The sequence below is a fragment of the Artemia sp. Qi Xiang Cuo genome, chromosome 17 (assembly GCF_049724085.1).
Source record: "Artemia sp. Qi Xiang Cuo chromosome 17, ASM4972408v1, whole genome shotgun sequence".
NCBI classification, from domain to species: Eukaryota; Metazoa; Arthropoda; class Branchiopoda; order Anostraca; family Artemiidae; genus Artemia; species Artemia sp. Qi Xiang Cuo.
The window spans coordinates 4,100,259-4,116,698 of NC_142810.1; the positions used below are offsets into that span (position 1 = coordinate 4,100,259).

At 35.4% G+C, this 16,440-nt stretch overlaps 1 pseudogene across 1 annotated transcript; it reads right to left on the bottom strand.

Moving 5' to 3' along the window:
- Positions 1-240: 240 nt before the first annotated feature.
- LOC148941816 (uncharacterized) lies at positions 241-16,119 on the bottom strand (annotated as a pseudogene). The gene is made up of 5 exons (XR_016143208.1): positions 16,110-16,119; positions 11,218-11,376; positions 5,263-5,386; positions 4,708-4,811; positions 241-1,271 (listed from the first exon to the last, which is right to left on the bottom strand). The product of XR_016143208.1 is annotated as an uncharacterized LOC148941816 (transcript).
- Between the last annotated feature and the right edge of the window lie 321 nt (positions 16,120-16,440).

Here is a 16,440-nt window from a genome sequence, read left to right on the forward strand (position 1 = left end):
CTCTAATATCCTTTTATATAAGGGAGCACTGACTGAAAGGTTTTTCTCCCTGAATATGAACCTATTTGAATATATTGAATAGTTCAAAGTTTGACAGTTTTTCTCACTAGGGGGGTTTTCCCAATGAGCAGTGATGGTCTACTTTTCAACAAAGCTCCTGTTGCAGATTTTAAATGTAATTTTCTAATCAAGTCTTATGCACAATGTTTACTAATATCTATCTCAAATCTATTTATACAGTCGATATTTATTCTATTTATTCTGTTTTTATCTATATATATTACAATTATCTATATATATTATATTTATCTTATATATTATAATCTATTTATTCTGTTTTATCTATATATTTTATCGGTTAACGTGTTCCCAGATGTTAACAAGTGCATCTCTGTGTCTAAACGAAAAACGCAGGTAATATAGTCTAATAAATATAAAGATCACGCCTATGTATCTAAGGGGAAAAGTGCCAGTGTATCTTCAGGTGGGATAGGCTTGTCTAATATTTCACATTTTGGCAATTTTATACCATGTATCCTCAAATGAACAGTCAATTTACAATTTTTCGCAAACTTCCTCTGACATATTTTACATTCGTATGGCTTCTCCCTTGTATGAACTCTTCTATGATCCCTTAAATTCTGACTTTGGACGAAGCGTTTTTGACATAACTCACACTGATACCACTTTTCACCTGTATGAGATCTCATATGTCTATTCAAGCGATGTATTTCGGCAAATTTCTTTTTACACAATTCACACTCATGGGGCTTTTCACCTGTATGGATTTTCATGCGACTAGTCAAATGCGGCCCTTGACTGAAGCTTTTTTTTACATTGTGGGCATTCACATGGTTTGTCACCAGTATGGGTCCTCTTATGTCTAGTTAAATTCTGTCTCCGAGCAAAGCTCTAGTCACAGCATTCACACTGATATGGTTTTTCACCTGTATGAATCCTTGAATGATCTATTAATCCCCGTTTATTTGAGAATGTTTTACTACAAACATTGCAATCATAGATCTTTTCTACAGCTGAGGACAGTACTTTCTGTAGCCGAACAACAGGATTCTCTATCTCTTCTTGTCTGGCATCATACATTCGAGAAATCGCTTCCACTTTGACGAAAGTGAAGCTTCTCATGTGACCTTCGTCTTCTTCTATCCAGGGTTGGTGAGTTTCTGGCTCTGAAGCTGATTCTATTTCTTTATTTACATACACCTTTGGATAGTCAGTCGTATAAGGTGGCTTGGCTGATGACAAATACAAATCTATAACAAGGAAAATAATCTTAAGAATATCAAAAGAGGTACCACTACGTTCTTATATTAGTCAGGTTTTTTTTAAGGCAGTAACTTTAGAATGCAGAATCAAATTCTCTAACGAAGCAAAATAAGATACTGAGCCTAGTTTTATTGACAAAACAATTTGCTTTAAAAAATTAATGTTGCAAAATAGTGTTTTCCTCCCTTTTTATAAGAAAAAAAAGACATTATGAACAAATACCCATTGCATGTAGGCATGATCAAGGTGCCTATATAGAAACTATACATATACACGAATAGGAACTTAATTAACAAAAGAAGGTTACTTATGGCAAATTGTTCATCTAGACATAAAATATTTTTTTAATTTAAGAATAATACTTAATTTAATATTAGCAAGTCCTTTTATTTTGGCCTCTTGTTTAAGATAATTCTCAATTTCAATAAGAAATTGTGGAAAAGTAAACTACAACGTTGCAGTGCTGGGCCTAGGTTTTTTCTTAGGAAGGGCAAATGTACATTTTGCAGGCCCTACCACAAAGCCAATACTGTCAATATTACAGTTTTCGTTTAGAGTGATGGTTGAATATATGCCCTGGATAAATGGTATTTTTTCATTATGTGTATGATATTTATTAAATGTGCTGGGTTTACCAACTCACAGTTTAATTCCACTACTTTTGAAAGATGTATACTACTGTTGATTTAAAAGGAACTTTACTCTGTCTAATATAGCCTAAGGCACAGTCCCTAGCTAAATGGTAGTGGGTCAGGCTAACAGAATGTGAAGAGTAATATTTATGAAATATCCATGTGAAATTATTTTAAGTTATGCATTTATATGTATAGTTATTTGAAGTAATATGCAAGTGAAGTTATTTGAAGTAATATACATTTGAAGTTATTACACGAGGATTTTCTTCTTCGATTCTGGCGGAAGCCGAATCGAAAGCAGAAGCAAGTAAACCCAAGATCTGTCAACATGAAGGTAGTTTTAAGCTTTATAAAAAAAACCGTAAGGAGTGAGAGATTGAGGAGGAGGCAGGCCCCTTCATATATGAAATAGTTTCCGTTCGTTTTATGTTTCAATCTCGCTCTTTACTTTCATTTGAAGAAACTTGTCTTTTACTTAATAAAAAGAAAAGACCCAATCAAGGCCGTATCCAGGGGGTAGGGGGTTTGACCCCCTACCCCCGCAATGTTTGTCCCGCTCGTAATAAACGTAACAAAAATAAATATAAACAAATTTTGATGCGTTTTTTTAATTTTTTTAAAGCCTACTAGGCGACCTGAAGTTTAGCTACCAGCACAAAATGTGACCACAGCCAGGATATACCATAGAAAAGTCACCTTATGCAAGGAAACACTTATCTTTCGCTGTTGTGAATTGTACCCAATTATTTTTAATAATGTTTTTCCAAGTTTTGACAACTCTCTAGTAAAACCTCTACTACTTCGGACGTTACACTTGACTCACTCATTAACAATTTGAAAAATGATCTTGACATTGTTAAACTCAACATAAGCATACCCAAAAGCAGTTTCATGCTATTTTAGCAGACTTCAGAAAGAGCTCATTGATTGAAAATCTAAAGTACTAATGAACTTTTTAAGAGTTAAAAGTGATTGAAGGGCAACCAGCCCCCTCTCACACACCTTTTCCCCCAAATTCATTGAATCAAATTTTTCAAGATAGCCATTTTATTCAGCATAGTTGAAAGGTCCAACCAAAGCCCACGAGGCAAGGACTGTGAGTTATGCAATTCACCCATTGTTTACACATGGTATTTTTTATCGGGATAGAGGTGATTTTAACCTTTGGTACCCAGAAAGGTCAATGGCAGTCAAGTAAGACTTTCAGGGAATGTTGAACTAAATCAAAGCACACGATGTTCATGGAGATTGTCAAAAGGGCTTAACTGAGAAGTGGCTCGAGATATTAAGTTGAAGATTTCAGGGAAGGATGAGGTGGATTATCAATCGACTCAAATGCAATATGTACACGCTACTATAAAAACTGCTATTTCTATTGGGACTGCTACTAAGGCTAAGTATATTAAGATGAAAATTTTAGGTAATATCAAAAGGGAAGTTGGACTCAATCAAAACACACAGTTTGCAAAGAGTTTGTCAAAAGGATGTATCAACAGTATGTTAGGAACAGATTAGAGCAATGAGTCAAAATTTTCAGGCCATGATGAGGATTTTCAACAAAATCATTTAGACTTTCAGAAATGAATATCAGCACATATATTAATGGTTTATCCATATTCCGATATATTTTCAGTAATCTTGGTTATGATAGTGATTTTTTTATATTGCGAGAAATAAAAAGACCTACCTCAAAATAAGGATTGTTTTCAGTAAAGCATAAATTATATTCTGGTATGAGTAGAAGGCATGAATAGGGAGGAGGGAGGGGAGGGCTCCCATTTTGATGCAGCATGGGCACTTATTTTTGATAAACAAATTGGTTTTACACTTTTTTGTAAATTTGTTCCCCTGGGTGCATTTTTCAAACGATAAGATTAAAAAAAAAAAACTTATTGGCAAATTTTCGAGAGCCCCATCTAAAATAATAATATGGCACGTATATGTACTAATTTCACGATATAAATGACTATTACCGATTTATGTCGATAGGAATACAATTTTTTCTTAGTTTTCAAAACATTCAAAAATAAAGCTTTTTGATGTTTTTGAACCTAATTTATTTACAAACTAATACTTTTCATTTCTATTTTTTGTGCGCTAAGGTAAGAACCATGTCCCACAGGACCTTGTTTTTCTTTTTAAATGGTTGGATACTTCAAAATTCAGATAATCATGCATTTTGAACATTGAAGAATTCTATTTGAGCCGAAATTACCCATTTAAACAGATACTTTACCCGGCACTAGAAATTAGAAGGCAAAATAGGCACTAACAAAGAAGAAAATAGGCACTGGCTCTGCTTCTGCAGTTTTACAAATACAAGATTTCTTGGAGATCAAGCCTTACTTGTCAAAGAATAAGAAAAACCAGAGAATTTTCACTGATACATGGAGCAAAGCGTTAGTTCAGATCTGAAAATTAGCTTGCATGGAACAGCTTTAATTCTTCAACGTCTGACTATCTCAACTTCTGACTATAAAAATCATTATTCCATCCATATTTTTTATTGTTAACTATTAACTATTACACTTTCTCCTAGAATGGGTTGTTAGGTGATACTTCAGGGTCAACTTCGCAGAAAACGCTGTCTTGCATAAATTACATTTAAATGATTTCTCAGCTGTATGAAATTTTTGATGGATATTCGAATAGCTTGACAAAGAAAAGCATTTGTTACATACATCACATTTAAATGGGCTCTCACCTGTATGCACTCTTTGATGCTTTTTCAAATGGTTTGGTCTAGAAAAACATTTCTTACAAATATCACACTTAAATGGCCTCTCACCTGTATGCACAATTTGATGCTCCTTCAAAGAGCTTGATCTAGAAAAGCATTTCTTACATATCTCACATTCAAATGGCCTCTCACCTGTATGCTCTATTTGGTGCCTGTTTCAAATCGCTTGATGAAAAAAAGTATTTCTTACATATATCGCATTAAAAAGGCTTTTCACCTCTGTACACAACTTGATGCATGTTCAAGCGGCTTGGTGAAGAAAAGCATTTCTTACATATCTCACATTCAAATGGCCTCTCACCTGTATGCACTATTTGGTGCTGTTTCAAATGGCTTGATCAAGAAAAGCATTTCTTACATATCTCACATTCAAATGGGCTCTCACCTGTATGCACTATTTGGTGCTGTTTCAAATTGCTTGATGAAGAAAAGCATTTCTTACATGTGTCACATTTAAATGGGCCCTCCCCTGTATGCACAATTTGATGCTCCTTCAAAGAGTATGATGCAGAAAAGCATTTCTTACATAGCTCACATTTAAAAGGCTTTTCACCTGTGTGCACAACTTGATGCCTGTTCAAGTGGCTTGATGAAGAAAAGTACTTTTTACATATCTCACATTCAAATGACCTCTCGCCTGTATGCTCAATTTGGTGCTCCTTCAAAGAGCTTGATGTAGAAAAGCATTTCTTACATATCTTACATTTAAAAGTAGAATGTATCATCCCTGTAGAAAGAAAAAATTGAATTAAATTTCTTTTCTCAAATTAATAAAATAAGAAAACCAAAGAAATTGGCATTCTAACAATTAGGGCTCGATCGATATATGGACCAGCCAATATTATCTGACAGATATAGGGGTCAGTGTCTTTATCGAAATAATAATATTGGAAATAATAATAACAGGAAATAATATTGGATATCGGCGGATTTGTTTTTCTTTCCTATATGCGCAACTTATTCAGAAGATGGCACCAGACTACCTCAGGTAAATTTTGCTTTTCCAGTCCTTGGGGACAGAGCGACCAGCTAGGTCTGACTGTGGTTGAGATAGCAGAAGAAGTAAGTAAAATGACGTCAAAGTATATTTGTTGTCAATATACACTGGATGCAGCAATGTGCAAAATGTATGGTGAGTTCAAAAATGTACAACTTCAACTAAAAGAACTAAATAGTTGTTTGAATAAAGTAAGCCATACATTTCTGTTTGATGAATGTATGGGTGAAAAATCCAAGGCAATCGATTAAAACCAAGGTCTAACTTAATCATTTGAGCCGTTATTGTAATATTGCTTTGTCAACCTTTTGACAACCTTCAAGATCATAGTTCGCTTTGATTTAGTTCAACATATGCCCAAACATTCCTAGTAGCTTCACCTTAATGCCCTTAGCTTGTATAGTAGCAATAGTTGTAGGGACAGTATGCATATACCATCTTTGTTTTTTTTAACATCCCCTTCAACACCCCATATTCAAGCTTAATACACAAATGGTTTTTTTAAATACGCGACAGTCTAAATTCAAACAGTGTCTTTGGTAAGCTAGAATTAGCGATCAAGATCCCCTTAGATTTTGACTTCATAGGATTATCCGTAAGAGTAGTCTACAAGTATCATAGTAGTTGCGGTTGTAGCAGGAAAAGTAGTTGCCGTGTAAATGTTAACTGTGCATAAGTAGTAACAGAAGTAGCAGCAGGTATAATTACTGTATCAGCATGTACATAATGGCTATTGATCAGTTGAGCATTCCTTTCCTAAAATTCCGGAAATTTCACCTTGGCACGAAAAACCATTCGAAAGGTATTGCTGATTTGCGATTTTGACCCCCTTTTCATCTTAATACTCTAAGCCCTACAATTTGCTGGAATTTAAGTATTGGTTGGAGTAGTTTAGTAGCAGTAGTAGTATTATTAATAGTAGCAGTGATAGTAGTGCAAGTAGTGACATGCGTATATCACCTTTTTGTCAATGGATCTTCCCCTTTAAGTGTTTTCTGAAAGTTCCACCTCAATACCAAAATCCAATCTTGAGATACGTCTTTTTCACAATCTGCATGCACAATGTTTTGATTTAGTTCAAACTCCCCCTCAAGATTCTGTCAAATTTTCAGCTTCATATGCTTAGCCTTAATTGAACTAGTATTATAGCAGTAGTGATAGCAGTTAGTATTGACCGATATTAAGTATCTATATTGATATATCACACTAAATATCGATATCGAATATTAAAACGTGAATACCTCTATAACTTTTCCATAAAATTAATATCAATGTCCACCACCAATGTCCGTTCTCAAAACGAATTCCAAGCCAGGTCAGTTAATCGTATAGTTCGTGGCAAAAAAGTGCATGTAAGGAGCAGCTCGGCCAAATAACAACCAAAGCTCTAAAGCACTGAATTTAGATAACAATAATACACTTCGAGTGAATTGTATTTTACACCGACTCCTGATATATAATATTTATCTAGCACCTTGTACCCATCACAAGTCATGTAAGTCTGATAAAATTAGTATAACTTTTGATAAAGGGCGATAAATGTCCCTATCAACGCCCCTAAAAAGACAATGAATCTTAATAAAAATCGCACTATCAGATTCGGCCTATTAGAGAACCTTACTGTACGTGTTTCTACCTTCCATCTGAAAAGATATTAAATTTTGACTTTTTTGCCAGAATAAATATCACGTCTGTGGGTTTTTTGTTGTTTTTATTTTGTCAGGGTGATCTTATTAAACAAATGTTCATATAAAATCAAGAAAGTGCTTGCTCAAACGGAAATTTCAGTTGTAGTTCTTCATTGTCTGACCAAAACAATTAGGGGTGACTAAATCCCCCTACCACACCCCTTTTTTTTCCAAAGTCATCCGATCAAAATTTTGAGACAGCCATAATGATCAGCATACTTGTAAAGTCAAGTATTCATGCCTTTGGGGATGACACGGCCCTATAAATCCCAGGGGAAAGGTTGTAAGTTATTAAATATGTTTAGTGTCTACATTTAGTATTTGTTTTTGGGAAGTAAACAGACATTTTATGGGAGGGTGAATTTTCTATGGGAGGACTTTTCTGCAGTGGGAATTTTTCAAGAGAAGATTTATCCATGGGGGTGGAAGTTTCCAGGATGAACTTTCAAAGGAAATTCATACACGGGGGAATTTACCAGAATTCTTATACTAAATTCTTTGTATTTGCCTTTTTTCTCTTTGCCAACTCAATTTTACATGTGGAGATATAAAGGGGAAATTGCCCAGGGAAAATTTTCAAAAGGGTTAAAATTGTCTGGGGGATTTTTCCGTAGGGGGGGGGGATGTTTTTACGGAAGAGATTCTCTAGGGGGGAATTTTACGTGGAGAAACTTTCCATCGAGACACTTAGAGGAGAAAATTTCCAGGAAACATTTTCTAGGGCGGAAGGACTTCCGGCATGATTTGAAAAACAATTAAACAAATGAAGATTTTTTTCAAAAAACAGTAATGAGCAGCCACCGAATATAAAACGAGCCGAAATTTTCTCATTTTTGAAACCTGGGGCTCTATATCCCATCACGAATTTTTTATGCGCTTTGTAACTTTTTCCCCCAATTATTTAAGGACAACAGCAGAAAAAAAGAGCCGTGGAAATGGATTAAGGAGATTTTTAAAATACGAAAAGAAATTTTGGTGTGAAAAGCAAGGTATTAAGGAGATGTTATCCCCCTCATGCACGGAACAATTTCTTTTCTTCTAAGTTTTAATGTAGATCCATTCTTTCAGTGGAAAAAAAAAAAAAAAAATTTAATTGCTGAAAGGCATAATCAACTCTCAAGGGACTTTATTAACATGCGACTGATTTCGAATAGCCAAAAATAACCAAAAATAAAAATATAGCCAAAAAAAATGCAATTTTTGTTATTGAATTTTGGCAAAACTTAAAGTCAATCTGAGCAAAAAACTAATCATAAACATCGAAATCGATAATCAAATATCGGTATATCGTTTATTCGAATTATCACCCAACACTAGCAGTAGTAGCAACAGTAGCAGCATTAATAATGTATAATTATTAGTATTAGTAGAAGCAATATTAATAGGAACAGGAGCATGTAGCCTATATTGAGACTGTTGGTCAACTGAATATACCACTCATGAGCCCACTGAAATTCCCTCTCGATACGATAATGAATTATAAAATATTGCTGATACGCCCGTATCAGCAATACGCATTCATCTATTATTCTGTGATTTAGTTCAACGATTCCCCTCAAAGTTTACGCAATTATTTATTTCAATATGCTTATCCTTAGCAGTAACCTCTACAGACGTAGTAGCGTTTGTGATATTAATAGTAGCGTGCCAATATTACCCTTTTGTGTCAATTGATCCTCTCCCTTAAGGAATTGTTATATGTTATCTAGATTATTTTTTTTGAAAATGGATGCCTCACAAATTCAATTAGATACGATTCATGAAACAAGTGTCGTTAGGGGGGGGGACTAGTTGACCTCCATAAATTGGCGCTCGCAAATGAGAACTAGAACTTCCAGTTTTCAAACAAATGAGCCACCTCTAAAGTTTATAAAACGATTTCTTCCGTAAAAACCTTAAATGCTCCAAGGGCATACTTTACAACCCTTGTCCCAGATTCTGATGGTTTGTAACAATGCCAAAAGCCTAAGTATATGATCTCTGGACTATTTTGAATAAATGACTGTTTCAATATTTCTATTCTCTGCATATCGGGAAAGCAAGACGTGGGGGACGGGACGGTTGCTACCCTCTGATCACTTTGACTCATAAAAAGAGCACTAAAACTTCTAATTACCTATCCAATGAGACTCCTCTGAAATATATACGACCACCCTTTTTATAAAAAAAACTTATATGCCCCTAGGGCATAACATACAACCCTTGAACTGAAGGCTGTGGGGTGGTTCATCCTCAAAGAAGTAATGTCTGGTCCCTTCAACTATGCTGAACAAAAAATTTCTATCTTAAAATTTTGATTGGATGTGGTGGGGGAAATGATGGGCGTGGAGGGGGGGGGGGCTTGTTGCTCTCAAATCTCTTTTGACTCTTAATATTGTTTAGACTATATTGAACAAAATGGCTATGTCACAATTTCAATCAGATGCATTTGGTGAAAAGAGGGGTCGGCGGGGGGAGGGAGCTAGTTGCCCTCCTTCACTTTTGACACTTAAAAGGGAAGTATAACTTCCAATTTTCAACCAAATGAGACTCCTCTAAAGTTTATACAACCATCCCTTACATTAAAATCTTAAATTCCCCCAGGGCATAACTTAAAACCATTTCCCCCAGGCTTTAGCGGGTGGTTTCAACCCCAATAGCCTTGTTATATGATCTTTGAGCTAATTTAAGTAAAATTGCTATCTCAAAATTTCAATTGGATGCCCTTCGGGACATTAGGACATGTGTGAGTTTTGGGGGGGGGGAGACACCCTCTGTCCACTGTTACTCTTAAATAGGGCACTGGAACTTCTTATTACAAATCCAATGAGCCACATCCAAAAATAATACGACACCCTTTCTATAAAAACCTTATATGTCCCCAGGGAAAAACTTAAAACCCATACCCTTGGGGCTCTAGGGGGGGGGGTGTCGCCCTTAAAATAAAATTTTCGGAACTTTCAAATACGCTGAACAAAATGACTATCTCAAAATTCAAATTGGATATGTTAAAAAAATTAAGGACGTTGGGGGCTAGTTGCCTTCCAACACTTTTGACTATCAAAAAGGGCACTAGCCCTTTCAATTTCAAATCGAATGACTAGTTTTTGAGGTTTCTAAGACAACTTCTTCTATAAGAAACGCCCCGGTCTAAAACAAAAAAAAAAAATAATAATAATAAACAAATAATACATTGTGTCGACATCGTTCTTTACTTTGGCAGCGCTATTGCGCTGCCTGTGATAAAAACATATTAACAGATAGAAAGCCAATCTACAATAAAATCGTTTGAATAATTTACCCAGGAAGAATAAAACTCACAGAGCAAACAAATACCAGTCTATAAATTTGGAAAATCAGATATAACAAGAGGTTGGAATAAATTCAAGAGTGATAAATTTGATTGTTATGAAACTGATTTCACAAATTTAGAGTTTTATTCACATATTTTTATATCCAGTTGTTAGTAGTTAATGTTTACGAATAAAAACAGATTTTTACTCCCTCAAGGCTAGAGTGGCAAATTAAATGACACTTCGTCAACATTGTACAACTTTTAGCCTACATAAAAAAAGGGTGTACAATATTAAATCTCATAATCATTTTGTGTTTAACGCTAGTAACACTTTTAATGCAGGTAAAAATTTTCAGTAACTGTGTTTGAAGCTATGAGTAACATTTTCTGATTTATCTTAGCAAAAACAAAAATTCCACGGAATTTTTTTTTTATTTCTCAGTAAAAATTGATTCAACGACAATATTCGGTTAATTATATCTGGACTATTTTGAATAAATGACTGTCTCAAAATTTCTATTGTCTGCATGTTGGGAAAACAAGACGTGGGGGGCGGAAAGGTAGCTGGGGCGGAAAGGTGGTCTGATGGTTAATTATACCTTGGTCATCACGATCAACTTCCAGGGAGTCAAATTCTAGAAGTGACGTGGAAATCCTGGGTGAAACAGACTCAGGGAGATTTTGATGTTCTGCTAATAGAGAAGAATTTGAAGTTTCGATTAGAGTTTCGGTAACACTTGTTGAAGGACCTTCAACACCTACAATACCAAACAAAAAAAGCTATAAAAATACAATCCCGACAAATTACTCAGAAGCAATGGGGCTCCCAAACCCAAAAGAGCAACAAAAACAGATAGGAAAATTTCAAACGGTGGTAAATCGAGAACCTCAAACAAAACTGAAGAGTGATAATATAAACATTATTTCAATGTATTTTGTTAATAACTTCCTTTTCTGAAAATTTTTGAAATATTTTAAAAAGCGTTCCTCTGTTAAGAAAAAGAAAACAGGAGAATTTGAATTTCCAATTAATCAAACTTTAGTTCAAATGAAAAAAAGGTAAATTATGTGCAGGGGTAACGTATACGAGTGGGAACTGGTGCTAGTGTTGAAAACATTTAATTTTTTTTACTTTTATAACTTTAAAAAATCAAATAATATTTACATTTTGATTACTAAATATCAGTATATGTATATTAAACTGACAATGATCATTCATTTGTATTTTTTTCATTAATGTGTAAATTATCTTCTGGCCTTGGGAAGGCATTGGGGTTTTGCCCCCAATTCATGTTAATTTCCGCTCATTTTGAGTTTGACTCGTTTCTCTATTGTAATTTCTCTTCATTTTGGGTTTCATTTATTTATCGATGCGGATTTGTTGTTGTTTTACACTTGGTAGATTATTTGATTTCATTTTTGCTCATTTTTGGTTTAATGGAGTTCTTTACTTTTCTTTGAAAAACTTATTTTGTGGAAAAAGTTTTTTTTAATTAATTTCTGTTCGTTTCATATTGACATTATTTTTTCAGGGAAAAATAAAATAATTTGAAATTTTTCGTTTTTTAAGACTTTGTAGTTTGGCCTGCTATTTGTATGCTGGAGAAAAATTTTCAGCAATTTTTAACAACATACACTCTTTTAAAAATCTGGACCAAAAATAGTAATGTTTAATTTAGTTTCGAACCTCCTATAGTTGACCTGATATAGAAAACTTGATATCAATCGCAAAAAATCTGTTTACTTTCGTTGATAGCTTGTATACACTTACGCTATTTAGATTTAGTTAAATTTTAAGAGCAGAAGTAACCCCGAAAGTTTGAACATAATACCCTCAGTCGTTCTTGGTATACTGCTGAGATGCCTTATTTGGAATTAGCATTAACACAGCGCATTTTGATTTTATCTTAAGGAAACTTTTAGTTTTTAAAAATAAGGGGAAATTAGGAGGGGGGGAAGGGGAGGGGGGCTAGCTGCCCTCCAATCACTTTCGACTATTAAAAAGGGCATTAGCCCTTCTTTTTTTAAATCGAATGAGCCCTTTTCGAAGTTCCTAAGACAACTCCTTCGATACGACGTGCCCTGGTCAAAACAAAAAAAAAAGATATCAACCTTAACTATAAAATTTCAAGCCTTCTAATCACTTTCGACTATTAAAAAGTGGACTAGAACTTTAAATTTTCCAATCGAAAGTGTCCGTTTTCAGTTTCTACGACAAAACATCTTGTTAGGAATTCATATGCCTCCAATTCATAAATTGCAGACATGGTCCGGCTTATTCTTAGGAAGTTGCCATCCGCAAAGACCTAATTTCCAGAACTTTCAACTACGTTAAACGAAATGGCTATGTCAAAATTTTGATTGGATGTGTTTGGGGAAATGGTGGGCATGAGAGGGGCGTTAGTTACTCTCCAATTACTTTCAACTATTAAAAAAAGGCACTAGCCCTTTCAATTTCCAATCAAATGAGCCCATTTGAAGTTTTACGACAAGGCTTTCAATAAAAACCTTATATGCCTCCCGAGCATAACTTACAACCGCCATCGGACGGGGGGGGGGTTGTCATCCAAGATCACCTATTGTCCAGATCTTTAATCAACATGGAAGAAAAGTGAAGTATAAAACATGAGGTTGTATGTTATTGGATAATGGGTGGGCGAGAGAAGGGGGGGAGTTGTACTCCAATCACTGAAGAATATTAAAATTGACACTGGCCCTTTCATTTTCCAATCAAAAGATCCATTTTTGTTTCTAAGACAACGTTGTCAATAAAAACCATATGTGCCCCAGGCCATAAACTACAACCCTTGACTAGAGGGTTCTGAGAGGGGTGTCATCCTCAAAGACACAATTTTCAGAACTTGCAACAACGTTGAACAAAATAGATATCTCAAAATTTTGATTGGATGTGTTTGGGGAAATGGTGGGCGTGAGAGGGGGGTTACTTGCCATCCAATCACTTTCGACTATTAAAAAGGGCACTAGCCGTGTCAATTTCCCTATTGAATTATTCCTTTTCAAGTTTCTAAGACAACGCTTTCTATAAAAAAAAAACCTTATATGCCCCCAGGGCATAACTTACAACCCTTGTCCTGAGGGCTGTGAGGGGAGTGTCATCCTCAAACACATACGTTCCAGACCTTTAACTACGTGGAACAAAATGGCTGTCTAAAAATTTTGATTGGATGTGTTTGGGGACATGATGGATGTGAGAGGGGTGGTTAGGATATCCTCCAATAACTTTCGACTATTAAAAAGGGCACAAGCCCTTCTAATTTCCAATCGAATAAGCTCTTTTTGAAATTGCTGTAACATCACTTTCTATAAAAAACCGTATATGCCCCCAGGGCATAACTTACAACCCTTGCCCCGAGGGCTCTGAGGGGGTTATCATCCTCAAAGACCTAATTTCTAAAACTTGTAACTACGTTGAACTAAATGGCTATCTAAAAAATTTGATTGGGTGTGATTGGGGATAAGGTGTGCGTGAGAGGGGGGGTAGTTGCCCTCAAATCACTTTCGACTATTAAAAAGGGCACTAGCCCTTTGAATTTCCAATCGAATGTGCCCTTATTCAAGTTTCAACGACAAAGCTTTCAATAAAAAAACTTATATGCCCCCAGGGCATAACTTACAACCCTTACCCTAAGGAGTGTGAGGGGAGTGTCATCCTCAAAGACCTAATTTTCAAAACTTTCAACTTCGTTGAACAAAATGGCTATCTCAAAATTTTGATTGATTGTTTTTGGATAAAATGTGGGCTTGAAAAGAGTGTTAGTTGCCTTCCAATCACTTTCGTCTATTAAAAAGGGCACTAGTCATTTAAATTTCCAATCCAATGAGCCCTTTTTGAAGTTTCTACGACAACGCTTTCTATAAAAAAATTTATATGCCCCCAGGACAAAACTTACAACCCGTGCCCTGAGGGCTGTGGGGGAGTGACCTCCTCAAACACGTGATTTCTATCTGGAAATCAACTACGCTGAACAAAATGACTACTTAAAATTTTGATTGGATTTATTTGGGGAAATGGTGGGCGTGGAAGGGTGTAAGTTGCCTTCCAATCACTTTCAACAATTAAGTTTCTACGACAACTCCTTCGATACGAAGCACCCTGATCTAAGACCAAGAAAAAATAAAAAATTAACACATTGTGCCAACATCGTTCTTTACTTAGGCAGCGCTATTGCGCTGCCTATGATGAGGGGCCCGAAACTCCCAAAATACAAAAGTTATTTGCGCTTTATAAAGAAAAAAAAATACGAATCAAGTTTGAAAAAAAAAAAAATCGGATTGAATATATTTTTGATTTTAATTTAGTATTGCTTACCAAAATGCTACTTTTTTTCACAAGTTTTCACTTTAAGTTCAAATGATTTTTTTAATATATAATAATAAATTATTTATAATATAATTATTTTAATATATTAATAAAATGACAGATGCATAAAATAAATTATAGAACTAAGGGATTGAGGGTTATCTGTATATACTACTACTACTACTAACTACTACTAACAACTCATCGCAGCACCAAGCCGCCTGAGGCCAACACTGCTACGTACGCTCCTCCTCCACCCCAATCGATTCAAAGCCTCCCTTTTTACACCCGCCCACGAAGTTCCCATTTCCTTTAAATCTTTCTTTATGACGTCCTCCCACCCCAGACTGGGACGACCTACTTTCCGTTTAGCCCTAGATGGTTGGCCGAAAAGAACAATCTTCGGCAATCTGTCATCCTTCATCCGCACAACATGCCCTAACCACCTCAACCTTTCTTTCATTATAGACCTAGAAAGCGGTATTGAACCACATTTTTCGTATAGCCTATTGTTTGAAATACGGTCAGTCAGCCGGGTACCCAGAACAATCCTTAAGCAATTTCTCTGGAAAACATCTAGCAAATCTCCATCCGCTTTTCGGAGCGTCCATGCTTCAGAGCCATATTTGACCACTGTCATCACTGTAGCTTCTAAGATTCTAATCTTGGTTTGCAGAGTTATCTTCCTATTCTTCCAGACTTTTTTTAACTGTGAAAAAACACCCTGAGCCTTGGCTATTCTATTTTGAACATCTTCACTGCTCCCACCATCTTTACTAATAATACTACCAAGGTAAGTGAAACTGCCCACCTGATCAATGTTTTCATTACCAAACGTAACCTTTTCATCTTCACTTATTCCTAGCCTTAGTGACTTAGTCTTCCTAACATTAATTTTCAAACGAATACTAGCACCCTGAACTCGCCAAACCTCTAAAACTTCATTCATTTTGCTCACAGTTTCATCTAGGATGCTTAAATCATCAGCATAATCCAAAACCATGAGACATTTTCCTCCCCATTTGATTCCGTGGTCTCCCATTGCCTTTCTTGTGCTCCTTAAGACAAAGTCCATCAAAATAATCTATATAAAGGGGGATAGAACAAAACCCTGCTTAACTCCTGATTTAATACAAAACCAGCTGCTAACCTCATTTTCTACCTTAATACCTATATACATTATTAGGAGAATATGTAAACACATTACACGAACTAGTTAGCAATTGCCGTTAAATGTAGGCATAGTAGAGCTTTCCGTTACTGACCAAATATATGAACGATAGAGCAATTTTTTCGGCAAAGTACCACATATAGCTTATTATCGGATGGGTATCAAAAGGACGTGTCTCAATAATTGTAAATTTTCAGAAGAGCAAGGACGGGCAGGGTGACTTGAAAACAAATGATTTAGTTTAAACTTTAGTTTGACTTCTGTTCGCACTGGAATAGCCTCAGCCCTTTCGTTTTTCTGTCTTCTTCCAATTTTGTCAATAAAAAGTAC